The following is a 15824-nucleotide window of genomic DNA, read 5'->3' as shown; positions in this document are numbered from 1 at the left end:
TGTGTCATGTGCCACTACATGCAGGGGAAAACTGGTACCAACTTTACATATATAAGTCTTTCTTTATCCCATGTACATACTTTATTTCTTCCAAGGTAGCCAAGGTGGTTTACCTTGTATAACAATGACATGAAATCTAAAAGATGTCACATGAAAAGGGGGGGGGGGGGGGAAGAAGAGGAAAAAATATTTTCAGGTATTTTATAAGGGAGATCTTGAACAGCACCCTGCTCCCCAGTGATCAGTCAGCACCCCTATACCCACTGAGTAATCCCAGTTTTCATTGAGGTTTCTCCCTCTCCTTAGATCTCTTTCCCTCTTCTGGCAAGATTTTATTTTTGTACTTCTACAAATCTGAAAAATGCCAACCAGAGAACAAGAGCTAGCATGATATAGTGGTTTAAGCATCAGACTAGCATTCTGAGAGATGAGTGTTCCAATCCATGTTCAGCCACAGAAATACAGTGGGTGACTGTGAGCAAGTCACACTCTTACAGCCTCAGGGGAAGGCAATGGCAAACCCACGCTGAAGAAATCTTGCCAAGAAAACCTCATAATAGATATGTCTTAGGGTCATCATAAGTCAGAAATGACTTGAAGGCACCTAACATCATCAATTTAATAGAAGTGCCACGGAGCCACATAGATCAGAGTAGATAGACAATAAACAAGTCAGAACTGGGTGCTGTCAAGTGGGAAGTCCACATTCCAAGTCCATTTGACATGATCTGGTTTTTCACAGTAATTGAGCATTGTGATTAAGCTCTGTCTTCCTTGCGAACAGAAAAAGCATTGGTCTACAGTATGGTGCAGTTTCTGCAAACATGCAACTCGCATGTGGGAAGATTAAAATGGCAGGCAGCTTCAGATGTGCGGTTATCTTTAAAGATCTTTCTGTGTTTGTGGTCTGCTGTGACTCACCTTCATGACCACATGTGGCTGAACTTGCTTACAGCCTCCTGCTCCAGTTGACCTCCATGTGCGGTGCACAAAGATGTGCAGAAGATCTACAAAAGAATCATTCACTGGAGGATGTTGGAGACAGGGTCTATTAATTCTCTCTCCCCTGCTACATTTTTAATCTTCACAGGTGCAGGCTGACTGTCTGCATAGGGCTTGTGGCTTGAGAATGCCCAACAGCTCTGTACCAGTGGTCTAAAGCAGTGAAACCAGAGAGCAGAGTTCATGATCGTTCTAAGATGGACAGGAAGAGGGAGTAAAGGTTCATGTGGCAAAGCATAATAATTTAATAGTGGCAGCTCCAGATTTTCAAGTGGACATTGGCCACCACTTTTAGATTCTAGTGCCTCTTTCTACATCACTATGAGGGAATTAGGTATAGGAGCAGTGGAGTATAGCAGTGAGGTGGATGGTGCTTGTGTGCATCTCCACTCTTGTTTTATCAGATTTTCTTCTAGAACACTGCAATGGCAATTTATCCTGGATGAAAGTATTCAGTAGTTGCTGGGCAACCATCAAACATTCTCTACACACTGGAAGAGACAGTGAAGTCATTGTGAACTACTTTTCCTCTTCCTTGACTCTGAACTGGCAGTACAGTTGGGTTGGAAGCAGAGTTCTCAGGTCAGATGTTGCAGAAAATGAGGGATACTTTTAGAATTTGAGAGCATAAAACAAGGGACATCCATTGTATTCTAAAGAAGCATGAAGGACTGCCATTGTGCTTAGCAGCGCAGCAGAATCTTTACAGAAAGAAACGAACAGAGGAAGTTGCAAACACAAGAAGAGGAACTTTCTTACTTGCCAAGTATGGACCTCACACAGATCACTGGTCTAAGTAGTCACTGACTTTGTGAAGGCAGGTCTGCTGGCTTTAAACTTTAGAAGATAAACGATAGTATATGCAGATTTTTTTGCCAACAGTCGGGATGATGTTTGGTCCATGAGCTTTTAAAGGGGGAGGGGGGAAGAGAGGACATTCTATTTTGCAGGACCAAATAGTATCATTTAGGCCCAAAACACACTGCAGAAATCATCAAGTTTGAGACCGCTTTAACTGCTGTGGCTCAGTGCTAGGGAATTCTGGAAACTGTAGTTTTGTGGGACATTTAGCCTTCCCTGTCAGAGATCTCTGGTGCTGTAATAAACTACAGTTCCCAGGATTCCCTGAGCAAGGACAGTTAAAGTGGTCTCGAACTGGATTGTTTCCGCAGTGTATTTTGGACTTTAGTCTTATCAATTAGTTTTTTTACTATTCTGAATTTATGTTATCATGAATGCAACATATCAGCAACTGTATTTTCTTCAGTAGCTTCAACATGTATACCCACAGATGGCTTCATGCCTTTCAAGAACAATTATCCATGCCATTAACTCGTAACATTAGGATAATCTGAAGAGCAGACAGTTAGCAAACATCCACACTTAACTATAAGTAAGGGTGACAGTAGACTGACATTTTGAAGTGGCAGAAGTGATTTCAACATACATTTTAGTAGTAAAGGACAGTCATAATCTCGATGTGTGTCAAAACCACTTCCATCACACTTTGGCTGAAAATAGAATATATGTCAAAACACTTGTGGCACACATTAAGGATATCTACTGGGAACTTAATGCCAATTGTGGTTAATGGGCCTTATTCTCTTTTGTGTATTATCGTTGTTATTAGTAGTAGTAGCAGTAGTATTAAATCTCACAGAAAAGCAGTTTTGAAGCAACTTACACTTGAAAGGAAACAAATCAATATAACAAAAACCCCAAAGTCACTGAAACAATAGGAAGTACATAATTTAATACTAAAAGATTTCATCAATAAAAGACTAATTCAACAACTAATGTTCTTTCCCCTGCTTCAGTCAAAAATAAAACAATTAATAATAAATAAAACAATTCATAAAAGCTTGTTCATAACTTCTATCCAAATGACTTAGAGAATATATCTTTGTCAGACATTGAAACCATGAAAGTTTTGGTGGCAGAAAAATCCCCTCAAAATTGGCTGTCACAGAGAATATGAAGGAACTAGATAAAGATACATGATTGAATACCAAAGTCAGGATCATCAGTGCCATCATATTTCTGATTTCTACTTATGGTTCTGAATGCTGGACAGTGAAAAAAGCTGATTGGGAAAAAAATCTTCTCATTTGGAATGTGATGCAGGGAAACAACAGGGGCAGGGAAACAACAGGGATGTTACGGTGGGAGTCTACTACAGACCCCCAAGTCAGACTGAGGAATTGGATGATATCTTTCTAGAACAGATGACCACACAGTCAGAAAAGAGAGATGTAGTAGTGATGGGCGACTTCAACTATCCTGATATTTGCTGGAAGTCAAACTCAGCAAAATCCTCAAGGTCTAGCAAATTCCTCACTTGCCTGGAAGACAATTTCATGGTCCAAAAGGTGGAAGAGGCAACAAGGGGATCAGCTATTTTAGATCTAATCCTAACCAACAAGGATGACTTGGTTAATAGGGTGCAAGTGGTGGGATAATTAGGTGGAAGTGACCATGATCTCCTGGAGTTTGTAATACAGTGGAAAGGAGAAGTCAGGCATAGTCAGACACGCATTCTAGACTTTAGGAGAATGGATTTCAGTAAACTTAGAGAAGTATAGAGGGTGATCCTGTGGTCAGAAATACTAAAAGAGAAGGGAGTTCAGGATGGATGGGAGTTTCTCAAAAGGGAGATACTGAAGGCACAATTTCAAACAGTTCCAGTGAGAAAGAAAAATCGCAGGTGTCTCAAGAAACCAGGATGGATGACTAAGGAACTTTCAACCGAGCTAAGTTTTAAACGGAGCATGTATAAGAAATGGAAAAAGGCGGAAATCACAAAAAAGGAATTCAAAGAAATAGCAGGCATTTGTAGGGGTAAAGTCAGAAAAGCTAACGTGCAGAATGAGCTCAGGCTTGCTAGAGAGGTTAAAAAGAATGAAAAGGGATTTTTTGAATATGTCTGCAGCAAAAGGAAGAAGAAGGAAATGGGAGGGCCACTGAGTGGAGAAGATGGCAAAATGTTAACAGAAGACAGAGAAAAGGCAGAATTACTCAACACCTTCTTTGCCTCAGTCTTCTCAGAAAAGGAAAAGGGTGCTCAACCTGAGGATAATGGAGCAGAGGACAGAATAGGGGAATTTCAGCACAGAATAAGTAAAGAGATAGTAGAGGAATACCTTGTTAATCTAAATGAATAAGTCTCCGGGACCAGATGAACTACATCCAAGGGTACTAAAAGAACTGGCAAATGTAATATCGGAGCCATTGGCAATCATATTTGAAAACTCCTGGTAAACAGCAGACTGGAGGAGGTCAAACATTGTTCCCATCTTCAAAAAGGGGGAAAAAGAGGATCCCAACAATTATCGTCCAGTTAGTCTTTCATCCATACCAGGAAAGATTCTGGAGCAGATCATTAAACAGAGAGTCTGTGAACATCTAGAAAGCAATGCCATAATCACAAAAAGTCAACATGGGTTTCAGAGAAACAAGTCATGCCAGACAAATCTGATCTCTTTCTTTGATAAAATTACCAGCTTGGTAGATGAAGGGAATGCTGTGGATATAGTATATCTTGATTTCAGTAAGGCCTTTGACAAGGTTTCCCATGACATTCTTGCAAACAAGCTTGTAAAATGTGGGCTAGACAAAGGAACTGTTACATGGATTTGTAACTGGTTGACCGGCCAAACCCAAAGGGTGCTCAACAATGGCACTTTTTCATCCTGGAGAGAAGTGACCAGTAGGGTCCCACAGGGCTCTGTCCTGGGCCCAGTGTTATTCAACATCTTTATCAATGACCTGGATGACAGAATTGGGGGAATACTTATCAAATTTGCAGATGACACCAAATTAGGACGAATAGCTAATACTGCAGAGTACAGGATCAACAATCAAAATGACCTGAATAGATTAGAAAGCTGGGCCAAGGCTAACAAAATGAAATTCAACACAGAGAAATGTAAGGTATTGCACTTAGGGCAGAAAAATGAAGTGCACAGATATAGGATGGGGGACACTTGGCTGAATGAAACTACATGTGAAAGGGATCTGGGAGTCCAGGTAGACCACAAGTTGAACATGAGTGAACAGTGTGATGCGGCAGCTAAAAAGGCCAATGCAATTTTAGGCTGCATCAATAAAAGTATAGTGTTTAGATCAAGAGAAGTAATAGTGCCACTGTACTGTATTCTGCTCTGGTCAGGCCCCACCTAGAATATTGTGTCCAGTTCTGGGCACCACAATTCAAAAAGGACATTGAGAAACTGGAGCGTGTCCAGAAGAGGGCGACTGAAATGGTGAAAGGTCTGGAAACCTTGCCCTATGAGGAAAGACTCAGGGAGCTGGGGATGTTTAGCCTGGAGAAGAGAAGGTTAAGAGGTGATATGATAGCCCTGTTTAAATATTTGAAGGGATGTCATATTGAGGAGGGAGCAAGCTTGTTTTCTGCTGCTCTAGAGAACAGGACCAGGAACAATGGATGCAAGCTCCAGGAAAAGAGATTCCACCTCAACATTAGGAAGAACTTCCTGACAGTAAGGGCTGTTCGACAATGGAACACACTCCCTCGGAGTGTAGTGGACTCTCCTTCCTTGGAGGTCTTTAAGCAGAGGCTAGATGGCCATCTGTCGGGAATGCTTTGATTTGGATTTCCTGCATTGCAGGGGGTTGGACTGGATGGCCCGTGCGGCCTCTTCCCACTCTATGATTGTATGATTCTATGATGCTAGAGGAGAGCTGTAAATACCATGGACTGTCAGAAATATAAATAGATGGGCTTGATTTAGAGCACATCACGCCTGAACCCTCAACTAGAAGCCAGAATGATCAAACTGAGGCTGTGGTAACTTGGCCATATCATGGGATGACGTAACTCACTTGAATAGTCGATAATGTTTGGTAAAGTGGAAGGCAATACGAAAAGAAAAAGATGCAATTACAGGAGGATAGATTAGAATCATAGATTAAGGAAACTATTACCAAGTTTGAGTAGCACTGCAATACAATATGATCTCCTCTTGAATAGGTAACAAACTGCAACCATGTCAGTTTTGTTGTTAATTTTTCATCCAGCTTTCTGGCCATGCTTAACATCTTATGCTACAATACCAACAGAACTTTTTTTAAAAAATGTCCAAGTTAGGTGACATCACAGGAGTGATTGCTCCTCTTCCCCTTCCCCGGGCAAAATGTGGTGTGACAGCAGCAGTACTAGGGTTAGGGAGCACGCACCATGCAGACACTTCCTAACCCTAGTACGTACTCCATATGCCAAAATGGCGGCGCCCTGTACACATGGCGGTGCCCTGTACATATGGGCACCACCATTTTGATGCGACAGACGCTTAGCGTCCACACGTTGTGGCACACTTGTGAAGTCATGAGTGCGCCATTGGCGCACTCGGGCGTCAGAAGTGCACCACAAAAAGAACCTGCTTTTTGTGGGTTCTTTTTTTGCCGGTGGGAAACCGTGTGGTTTATCCGCTTAGGCTTCCCGCCAGCAGAAAAGGAGACGTCAGCAGGCCGCCCTTTTTGAGCGGTCTGTTCCATGCCTGAGTTTCTCAAAATGGGGTGGATTCCTAGATCACTTTGTATCAAGATAAAAAAGATTTACAGCACTGGCTTCAGTGACTAGCAATTTAAATTTCATGAAGGTCCAAATACTTACGACAGGAAACCTGTGGTCAGGAATCTTGAACATGTAGCCTCCTCCACTGGGAAATGGGAGGGGAGTGAGGAGGAGCTAATTTATTCGCCTTTATCTGGCACGATCCCAGGGAGTTTCACGCAGAATGCTTGTGCTGTTGGCCTACAGCCAAGGACATTTGCAGAGATGATCAGTCTGAAAGATTTCAGCCTCTGTCTAAGCAACAATATCCTTATGTTGAAGAGCCAAGCCACAGTGAACCATTTTTTGAGAAAAGTCTATATTGGCGCTTCATATCATTTGCCCATTGCTAAGCTGGTAACTGCAGCACCATCCTCTGACTACCTATGATGAGGTTGCTGAGGCACAGTGGCATCCCATTGGTGACATTCTTAGCCTTACACCCAAACTTTGGTCTTCCAGGTGTTTTGAATTTCAGCTCCCAGAAGCCTGAACCAGATTGGCCAGCAGTCAAGAATTCTGGGAACTGAAGTCCAAAACAACTGGAAGACCAGAGCTTGGGAATCACTCCTTAGATTAAGTATTTCTTCCATGCTATCACCTCAGATAAATCTTCTCCTCAAATGAGATCAACTGATACAAGGAGCCGGTGGAAGTGTTTTACCTGGAAAGATTAATTAGAGATATATTGTAGTGCACTGAGTTAGAACAGGCATAGGTGAAGTCCAGCCCTCTAGTCTTGTTGGACTGTAACTCCCATTATTTCTGGCCAGCTTAACCAATGCAGGCATTTGTAGCCCAACAACATCTGGAAGGCTACTCTTTGTCCCACTTCTGAGAGTTTTTTTGACTGGGGAGATCCAGTTTAGGTTTACACTCAGCCATAAAATTGCATTTGGTGACCTTGAACCAGCCACCTTTTCTTTCTTTTTCAACCTGACTCTAACACTAACCCTACTCCCCCTCCCCCCAATAACAAATTGCACATCTCAGACGCTTCTGGTAGGCATAATAAATTATTTAAATGTAATTTGTCCTTTTCACACCTGCTCTCTGCTCAGGTCCTGTAGGCTCAGTCCTGTGGTTTCCCTGATGGAGTCTATCCATCTGGAATCTTCCTCTCTTTCTACTATCTTCTACCTTTCCCAGCCTTAGCCTTTTCGAATGAGTGGTGCCTTCTCCTGATGTGGCCAAAGTATGACAGCCTCAATTTAGTAATCTGCACCTGCCTCTTATAGCTCCAGGTTGGGGGCATGGCAGCCTCACTGGCAGCCCTGCAGCCCCAATCCAGAGTTTTTCCAGACCACAGAGAAGTGGCAAAATGCTGCTCTGTGGTGCGGAAAAGGGGTGTCCTTGGGTCTTTATGCCCCTGGAAACCCCGGGAGCCACAGCCATGGGAGAAAGGGACCACCTGGCCCATTTCTCCCTGGCGTCGTTCCCGCAGCCATTTTGTGGCTGTGGGAACAAGGCACGCGCCCAGAAGGAGCTCTGTTTTTGAGCTCCTTCTCATGCCGCAGCCATGCTGCGGTAAGCAGCCTGGGGCGACACAAAGATGTCATGCAAGTGTCCCACCATTTGGACGTGGCATGTGCGTGACGTAGTCATGGTGGCCCCCGTATAGATGGGAGGCCGCCATGATTACGGTACCGCCATGTACTAGGGTTGCAAGGTGTGCAGACGCTCTGCCCCCTGGGCAACCCTAGTATGTGGCCAGGCCGGCACACAGTGCCGGTCTGGATCACACCATGGCTTCCAGGGAGAGTTCAGGCTTGATTTGTTCTAGAACCCATTTGTTTGGCTTTTTGGCTCTCCATAGTATGTTCAGCTCTCTTCTCCAGCAGCATATCTGAAATGAATTAATTTTCTTCCTACCTGCTTTCTTTACTGTCCAGCTCTCACATCCATACATGATGATGGGGAATACATTGACTTGGATGATTCTAACTTTAGTGCTGGCTGTATATCTTTACACTTTAGGATTTTATGTAGTTCTTTCATAGCTCCCTTTCCCATTCTTAATGGAACAGTTACGGAGGAGTAAATATAGGTATGCAAAGTCACTTGGTCATGATTCTGAGCCTGTTGCCACAGTTGTGGAAACTGTTGGCTATTTTCCCAGAGATCAGCTGTGTGGAGAGAAGGAAGTAATGGAACACAAATGAATAATGTTTCTGTCGGATTTGGGAGACTTGGCCCAAGAGAGTTACTTAGGCTGTATCCTCACTGCAGAAATAATCCAGTTTAACACCATTTTAACTGCCATGGCTCAGTGCTGTTGAATTCTGGGAATTATAGTTTGTTGTGACACCAGAGCTCTCTGACAGAGAATGCTAAATGTCTCACAAAACCCAGGAACCCTGGGGCCCAGGATCCAATAGGATGGAGTTATGGCAGTTAAAATCATGTCAGACTGGATTATTTCTGCAGTGTGGATACAACCTGAATTAAGTAAATTTAAGTATGCTAAGCTAAGTACCTGATGTAGAATAAGGGCCATTGGCACATCAGAGCCAAAGTTTGAGGAACAACAATTTTTGGCAGAAAAAAATACTATGCAGTAGGCAACATCTGCAAATCATGGCCTCTCTTGGGCCAAATAAATAACCTGTGCACAAAGTGATGGGATTGTTGGGATGACCTAAATATTCTATCTACCAAGGTGTTGACCGAAGCAGATGTTTGTCTGCCTCATTTGGAAAGTCTACAGATAGCACTCCTTGTGATGAATTGTTCTGCTTCTTCTCACACGCACTATTAGTATCAGTTTTCTGTATTGGTGTTCCCAAGGGTGAAACAGGGGTTCAAGGTTTATTCATTGAAGAATATGACCCACATAAAGTAGATGACTCACAGGAGAGTGGGAGAAAGAATTCAGAATGAATAAATTACTGTCCTTCTGTATGGTTTAAAACTGGATTTTTCCAGTGCGGGGGAAAAAAGTCAGCTTGTAAAATTAATCAGTCTGCACAGTGAGCATGTTAGCATGAAATGTTCAGCCCATGGAGGAGCTACAGCTGAGAATGATTTAAGGCTGCCTCTGTAGGAACCCTTGGTATTCTTCTTAGGAAACCAGAAAGATACAGGAAAGCTGTATAAAGCAAAAGATTGATACAGGAAGCATTTGTCAGTCGCATCTGGACATGTTCCTGTAACTGCGACAAGCCCCTTTTCCCAGGAGTTGGCTGAAGTCCTATGGTGTCATGCGCTGTTCATGGACATCCCAACTGGTGACGATAAAATATCTGCCACAAAGTTATTATAAATCATCAGTGCAGCAAGAGGAAGGGAAACAACAGGCAAGTGTGAAGGAAAAACATCACACAAGTGCTTCGAAAGAAGTGATGCACAGCCCGTCCTTATAGGGTGGAGATGGCCAAAGAGACCACATAGGCAGCAGGAGCTGTCTTTCACTATGATTGAGAATAACCAGCCTAATCTTTGGCTACAGGTTTCTAGTGATGGATATGTGTTGCAAAACTAATGACAATGAGCTCATTGGAAGTGCTTAGCACATGTTCCTGAACTTGGTGTGCATTATATATGTATACACACACACACAACCACAAATCGGAAGCAACCATATGCTATGGAAAACTGAATTTAGTTCATCCTTCCTGAAAAACCCCTGAAGCGGCTTACTGTGGCTAATGCTGGAGCAGCCATTGTTTGTTGACTGAAAGCCCTGCCTGCTACAAATGTTTTATGGGGAATAAAAAGACTACAGACGGATGGCTTATTGCCCTGGGTTAAAGATTCACAGAGATGTAAATAAAAACAGCTATAACGAAAAAGAAAAGTGGGAGGAGCAGAGAAATAGTTTGGATGCATGCACTATTTAGAACAGTAAAAGCTGGGAAGAATGAAAGAGGACCAGGTTGTGATGGTGTGGGGCTCCTGGTGGGATTATGCAAGTGGGTGGGTGGGAGGCCGAGTGGCACAGTTTTAAAGTAAATTTAGTTCCTGCTTTGTTATTTGATCTTGGAAGAGCTCAATGGGCCTGTGAATTTTCCATTGATTGTCAAGAGAAGCAAAACATGGGTCAGTGGCATAGTAATATCACTATTTTATACACAGTTCATCTCATTTGTATAAGGGGGTAGGTGGGAATAAAAAAAACCCATTCCACTTCATCACAGATTTTTACCTTTTGACTTTGCACTCTACTACCAGAATCTAAACCATGAGTTGCATGGGAAACCAATGAAGAGGTTTTACACTGTATTAAGGAAAATTGTGCACATGCCATCCTATTTGTATCTGTTCTGTTCAGAACTAGGTCCCACTGAGAGGAGACTCAGAAGCTTTATCATATCTTCCAAATATTGGAAGCTATGGCTCCCATAAGCTCCAGCTGGAATGGCCAATGGTCACTGAGTTTGGATGTTGCAATCCAAAACATCTGGAGGGCACTAGATTGCCTACCAGATATACAGATGACCCTCCATATTCTAAGATGCTTTATCCACAGATTCAACCATCCATGGCCTGAAAATATTACAAAAATATATACATTCCAAAAAAAAAAAAAAAAACCCACCTTGATCTTGCCATTTTCTATAATAGACACCATTTTACTATGTCATTGTATTTAGTGGGACTTGAGTATTCACAGATTTTGGTATCTGTGGGTGGGTCCTGGAACCAAACTTCAGCAGATACCAAGGGTCTGCTGTATCTATTTGTATTACCATTCTCAGAGGCCATGTAACATATGAGCTGGTAGCTCATGGATGCTAGGTATAGCATGTTCCATTGTCATGGGGGTGCATTTGTTAAGGATTGGTGGCACAGTTGGCATAGTGATGGGGTACTCAAATTGCTCACAGAAATGCAGACATGGGGATGATTCTTCCCTGTGATAAATCTGTTCCATTGTAACCCAAGACCCTCAGACAACACTGTTCAACTGAGAAACGCTCCCTAACCTGTTTTTCCAACCAGTTTTCTGTAAGACGATTCAGTTCTCATAAAGTCAGTCAACCATTTTTAAACCTAAGCATGAATTCCTTCCATTACCACAGAGAACAGGTTGGCTCTTCCTCCATTTAACCAAACACAAGGGTTCAGTCTTGACGATTAAGAGCCAGTTAGCCACAGAAAGAAGGCTTGTCCTCCTCTGAGTGCCAAGGAATACAGTTTGATGGACAGGAATGGTTTGGCAAACAACCCTGGGGGACAGTTTTAGCCACTGACCAGCTTAGGGTAATGGCCACTTCCTCCAGTAAAGCACATTTTAAGCATGTCAGCGCAAATTTGTTCTCTGCAAAGTAAAATAAATCTCTGTGCAAAAACAAAAAAAAGTAAGAAAGCTTAAAATAGCACACATTAATGTTCAGGATGGGGTAGGGATGATTTTTGAGATTAGGGATAGGGATAGTTGCAACCAAATTTTAAAAAAGATAGTTGTTGATTATTACAGTTAGTGCAAAGTTACTAATTTGCTGAACTGTATTATGTACTGCAGTAGTAGTAGTAGTAGTAGTAGCAGAAGCAACAACTTTTTTCCCCTTTATATTGCTTACTTCTGTGCATAAGCAGAATTATGAACATTAACCTCGGCTGTGCTGTGTACATTTCGTAGTATGTTATAGAACAGAGTTGGAAGAGACCACAAAGATGATCTAGTCCAACCCCATTCTGCCATACAGAAACTCACAATCAAAACACCCCGACAGATGGCTGTCCAGCCTCTGTTTAAAATTTTTCAAAGAAGGAGACTCCACCACACTCGGAGGAAGTGTGTCCCCCTGTTGAACAGCTCTTACTGTCAGGACATTCCTCCACATGTTGAGGTGGAATCTCTTTTGCTGTAACTTGCACCCATTGTTCCGGGTCCTAGTCTCTGGAGTAAAAGAAAACAAGCTTGCTCCATCCTCAATATGACATCCTTTCAAATATTTAAACAAGGCTATCGTATCACCTCTTAACTTTCTCTTCTCCAAGCAAAACTTACCCAGTCTCTCTTCATGGGGCATGGTTTCCAGACTTTTCACCATTTTAGTTGCCCTCCTTTGAACACGCTCTGGCTTGTCCCCATCCTTTTTTAATTGTAGTGCCCAGAACTGGACACAGTATTCCAGGTGAAGCCTTACTAAAGCAGTATTCAACTGTGCCACTAATTCTTAACCCTTTTTGGGTCGTGGAACCATTTGAGAAGCTAATGAAAGCTATGGCCCTCCTCACCCAGGGGGGAGGGGATAAATATCCTTTGTTGTTATATTTATTTCTATCCTGCCTTTCCCCCAGTTTGAGACTCAAAACAGCTTACAACAAGTTAGAAAATGCATCATTAAAAAAATCACACGATATCAAAGTTAAAATAAGATTAAAAATTAAAAAAAAAATTAAAACCAGATTGAAACATATATCATACACATACACAAACCAGCACAACAATTAACAAGATCCAATTCATTGTTTATATGAGATAGGCCTTATACAGTCACAGACAAGTCTTTAGTTGTCTGTGAAAAGGAAATAGGGGAGAGTGCCAGTCTAACTTCTCTGGAAAGGGCGTTCTAGAACCTGGGGCAACTACTGAGAAGGCCACCTGTGAAGGTGATGGGACAGAGAGAAAAGGGCTCCCCAAGCAGATCTCAAAGCACAGGCTGGACCTGAGACATATAGAGCTTTATTGGTCAAAACCAGCACCTTGAATTGTGCCTGGAAATGGACTGGCAGCCAGTGAAGCCATTGCAACAAGGGAGTTGTGTGTAACCAGTCTCACTTAGCAATCTGGCTGCAGCTCTTTGGTCCAGTTGAATTTTCCAAACACTCTTCAAAGGAAGCCTCACATAGAGTGTATTACAGTAATCTAGTCAGGATGTAACTAAGACATGTGCCACCAAGGCCAGATTTGACATCTCAAAGAATGGACACAGTTGGTGCACAAGCTCCCCCCCCCCCCCCCAAGTTCTGTTTTGGTATATGTGCTGCCAAAGCGATTTGTGCAATTGCACTCCTGGCCACTGATGATAGCTGAGCTGCCAGGCTCAGAGTTGAATCTAGCACACTCAAGCTGCAAACCTGTTGTCTTCAGAGGGAATGCAACCCCATCTAATATCTAGCTGAATCCCCATTCCCTGATTTCAGCTGACCAGGAGAACATCTGTGTTATCTGGATTAGATTTCAATATGTTAGCCTCCATCCAGTCCATTGCTGATAACAGGCATCGAGTTAGGACCAAAGCAACTTCCTTAGTTTGTGGTGGAAAAGACTAATAGAATTGTTTGGGTGTCATCTACATAGTAATGGCACCGAGAAGTGCTTGCCTCTCATTGACTCTCCAGGGCAGGGCTTCCTTCCCTAGCACAAAGTGCTAGAATATATATGCAACAATCTGCATACAGTGGCTCCTTGGTACCTACTGGGATTTTGTTCAAGGAACCCCATGGATACCAAAATCTGTAGCTGCTCAAATCCCCTTAGACACAATGGTGTAATAAAACAGTGTCCCTTATATAAAATGGCAAAATCAAGATTTGGTGGATGATTCAATCTGTGGATGCAGAATCCATGGATACGAAGGGCCATCTGTACAAATTTATTTTGTTACACTGGAAATAGATTTCTCTCAGGGAACAAATTCAAAGTAACAAAAAGGAAATAAATAAAATTGATTTTGGCATGTGTTTCATTGACCCCATGAAACCCACCCCTTGGTAAGAAGCCTTGATATAAGCTTTACAAAACCTGAGAATATATGCTCCCATGAGCTAAAAACAGACATGAAGGAGGAAAGGGAAATGGAAGAGTAATGAACAGAAGAACAGAACATGTCAAGTTACTGTACTTTATAAGTGATACAGCTCAAATATCTCAAAATACAGTTGCCCCTTCTAACATGCGGACCTTGAATACTCACATAGGGGTGACCTCCATTCTTTCCAATGTGGCATGCCCCTGTGGCATGCACCCTGCGCACACTTGCGAGCACACATCCCATTCAAGCCTATGGGGCTTCGATATGTGTGAGCCTCCATTTTTGTGGCGGGTTCAAAACAGATCCCCTGCGAAAATGGAAGGCCAACTGTATAACTAACTGCTAATTGGGAGAGAGAGGAAAACATCATACATTGCATGTTGCCTTACTGGGTTTTTAAAATACTTTTTAAGTTTTTTTTAAAATGACATTTTTGTTTATGCAAAATTACAGTTTATCCCACTAAACATAGCACTGTGCTTGGCTGATGATGATAGCTAATTGTATTGATCATATTGCCATCAAGCTGTGCTTTTAAAATACACAGCATTTGGCCCAATTTGGCCTATTGGCTTGTTTTTTCAGAAGGTATTAAAAGAGATGGGTACTGTGAGTCCCTCTTTAAGCTTTTGCAGAAGGAAAAAAGCCTGTAGAGGAACAACACATGCTTGGCTTCTCAAAGGTTCCAGCTTCAAACCCCAGCTTGTCCAGATAGAGCTATAATACTGTATACTTGGGAGTGCAAACAGTACTGAGCTAGAGGGTTCAATGGTCACTGTCTGGTTCTTTCTGAACGTAGCCACTGTGCATTTCTGGTAGATGGGGCTGTTGCCACAGTAGTAGAGTTAGCACACATTGCTGTTCTGGCACAATGCCACTGGTGATCCCAGAGCGGCCACATAAGCAATGTCATAGTAGAATTCAAAGACATAGGTATGTCAGTCTGGAAAATCAATATGCAAAGGGATCTTGCAGCACCTTTGAGACTAACTGAAAGACAGAAGTTGGTAGCATGAGCTTTTGTAGACTTGAGCCTACTTCCTCATGCATCTGACTTCTCACTTCCAAATGCATCTGAGGAAGTAGGCTCAAGTCTACGACAGCTCATGCTGCTAACTTCTATCTTTCATTTACTGATAGTTTCAAAGGTGCTGCAAGATCCGTTTGCATATGTTGTTCTAGTGCATTGTTCCTTGGATCAACCCACATGCTTTCTCTGTCACTAAAGCTCATTTTATTATTGATTGCTATAATTGCTGTCTGTACTGGGAGCCTGCATGGCTTAGTGGTTTGAATGTTGGATTAGGACTATGCAGACCAGGGTTTGAACCCTGGCTCAGCCATGTAAGCTCACCGGGTGAGCTTGAGTAAGTCACACTCTCTCAGTCTTAGAGGATGGCAATGGCAAACCCCTTCTGAAGAAACTGACCAAGAAAATCCCGTGATAGGTTCGCCTGTGGGACTCCATAAGTCTGAAACTACTTGAAGGCACACAACTAATACTACTATAATTACACAATTATACAAGCACACAATTTTACCTCTGA

General features: G+C 42.5%; 1 protein-coding gene across 5 annotated transcripts in view; it reads left to right on the top strand.

The window, feature by feature from the left end:
* The window catches only part of CTIF (cap binding complex dependent translation initiation factor), a 234598-nt gene that overhangs the window by 142635 nt on the left and 76139 nt on the right, over positions 1 to 15824 (top strand). The window lies entirely within an intron of this gene.

The sequence above is a fragment of the Sceloporus occidentalis genome, unplaced genomic scaffold (genome assembly GCF_023333645.1).
Source record: "Sceloporus occidentalis isolate IW3139 unplaced genomic scaffold, rSceOcc1.0.p SCAF_1, whole genome shotgun sequence".
NCBI lineage: Eukaryota > Metazoa > Chordata > Lepidosauria > Squamata > Phrynosomatidae > Sceloporus > Sceloporus occidentalis.
This window is presented reverse-complemented; position numbering and strand designations above follow the sequence as displayed.